The sequence below is a fragment of the Pseudophryne corroboree genome, chromosome 1, assembly GCF_028390025.1.
Source record: "Pseudophryne corroboree isolate aPseCor3 chromosome 1, aPseCor3.hap2, whole genome shotgun sequence".
NCBI classification, from domain to species: Eukaryota; Metazoa; Chordata; class Amphibia; order Anura; family Myobatrachidae; genus Pseudophryne; species Pseudophryne corroboree.
Window position 1 is genome coordinate 675,542,810 of NC_086444.1, and position 2,543 is coordinate 675,545,352.

The 2,543-nt window shown below is 43.1% G+C and overlaps 1 pseudogene; it reads left to right on the plus strand.

Annotated features, from left to right (window-relative positions):
* Positions 1–1,299: 1,299 nt before the first annotated feature.
* LOC134940522 (5S ribosomal RNA) lies at positions 1,300–1,418 on the plus strand (annotated as a pseudogene).
* The last annotated feature ends 1,125 nt before the right edge of the window (positions 1,419–2,543 follow it).

The window sequence follows — 2,543 nt, forward strand, 5'->3', positions numbered from 1 at the left end:
AGAGCAGCCGTGAAGTGGCCTGGAGGCTTATCATATCTTTTGCAAAACATATGTAACGAAGAGCTCTAAATTTCCTATTATTACATAGTATATAGCTCTTCTTACTAACAGCCAGCAGAGTGCGTGGGAAAAATCCCTTTTGTATTTCTTGTCTAGAGTAACCCCCTCCCGCAGCACCTGGGGATTGTTACCAGCTTGATTAGAGCAGTTTTCCACTATTTATTGCAGCTACCTCATTGCACCTATTTTACTTCTTTGCATGATGTGCTGTTTGGGGGCCAATTTTTTAAGTGCCATCCTGTCTGCCACTGCAGTGCCACTCCTAGATGGGCCAGGTGTTTGTGCCGCACACTTGTGTCTCTTAGCTTAGTCATACAGCTACCTCATTGCACCTATTTTACTTCTTTGCATGATGTGCTGTTTGGGGACTAGTTTTTAAGTGCCATCCTGTCTGACACTGCAGTGCTACTCCTAGATGGGCCAGGTGTTTGTGCCGCACACTTGTGTCACTTGGCTTAGTCATCCAGCGACCTTGGTGCAACTTTTAGGCCTAAAAACAATATTGTGAGGTGTTCAGAATAGACTGGAAATGAGTGGAAATGAATGTTATTGAAGTTAATAATACCGTAGGATCAAAATTACCCCCACATTCTGTGATTTTAGCTATTTATGTTTTCTTTCAAAAATCATCCAGATCTAAAACCAAAACCCGAAAGGGTGGTTTTGGCAAAACCTATCCTGGTCCAAAACACGAACGGGTATCCAGATCCAAAACCAAAACACAAAACACGAAAAGTGCCCGCTGCACATCTCTAGTTTAAATGTACCACTATTGTTATTTGATATACACCTCTCACCAATTATAAATAGAAATTGTACTACTACTTCTTTCATTGTATAGCGTCTGTAACTAAAAAGTACTAGACAGAACAATTAATCCAGCCCCTATATTATAGCAAATGTTTTACTGGGCTTTGATTTCATAGTTACAACAGACATAGTCACACGCCAAACTTTTTGGACTGCTACTTAAAATCTTTGTTTTCTTTAAAGACTCTGTGCTGCATAGTCTCTCATCCATTGTCGTCTATATGCTCACATGACAATGCGAAAGCAGAAGTAGCGGCATGGACCTTTAATAATTTTTCTTCAACTCATTTATGTGTACCCTCTCATCCAAATGTGAAAGTTTAAATCCCCGCAATGCTATAGTAACAGAGATGCATGAACACACCAATTTGGAAAGCAGAAGTACACTCTCTCTCTCACTAAGTGGAATCGGAACTCTCTCATCCAGCAGATTACTGCCATACTCCCCTGGACACGCCCAATCCCATCTGATCTTGGAAGCAAGTCAGTGTTAGGCCTGGTCAGTACCTGGATGGAAGACCCCCTGGGAAAACAAGGTGCAGTAAACATATTGATGGTCATTCCGAGTTGTTCGCTCGCTAGCTGCTTTTAGCAGCATTGCAAACGCTAGGCCGCCGCCCTCTGGGAGTGTATCTTAGCTTAGCAGAATAGCGAACGAAAGATTAGCAGAACTGCTACTAAATAATTCCCTGCAGTTTCTGAGTAGCTCCAGACCTACTCCTAGATTACGATCATCTCAGTCCGTTTAGTTCCTGGTTTGACGTCACAAACATGCCCTGCGTTCAGCCAGCCACTCCCCCATTTCTCCAGCCACTCCTGCGTTTTTACCTGGCACACCTGCGTTTTTTAGCACACTCCCGGAAAACGCTCAGTTACCTCCCAGAAACGCCCCTTTCCTGTCAATCACTCACCGATCAGCAGTGCGACTGAAAAGCGACGCATGAACACCAGCAAATCTACTAAGTTTTGTGTTAAATAACTTAGTGCATGCGCGCTGCGTACCATGTGCATGCGCATTTTCCACCTAATCGCTGCGTTGTGAAAAATTGCAACGAGCGAACAACTCGGAATGACCACCATTGTGGTGGAAATCAAAAGTAGAAGATCCACACCTTAGAGATTTCCAGCTTTCTTTTCTTCTCTTATTATTGACCTATCCAGTAGAACTGCAAACTCTTTTACAGTGACATTGAATAGTTAATAATCAGTGATCTTTTGCTGTGATATATTTTGTACATGTTTGGTAGGTAGGTGATGCCAGTTACCTCTTGTTTGAGTTCAGTTGGACTAAGGCCCGGATTTTACTGCATTATGATTGTCTGTATGATTAGTGTGCTGTGATCTGTTATATACACATATGACATGTGGATGATGTCAGTCAACCATTAGTTGGGGTCAAACTAGACTAATGCTAGCCATACATCAGGACGATTCCAACCAGCCAACTAGTTGGCTGGTTGGAATTATAATCTGGCAGTGCGTGGGAGCAAACATCAGCCGTTTGCTCCCACACGCTGAAAAACGGCCAGAAACGGTTGGTCCAACTATTTGGGAAAATCAAACCTGTTTGATTTTCTCAACTAATCGTTCTGGTGTAGGGGGAACTGTCCCCCCCAACTGAACGATAAGTAGGTGAACACTGGCCAGCAGTGTCCACCCACTTCTGTTATCAT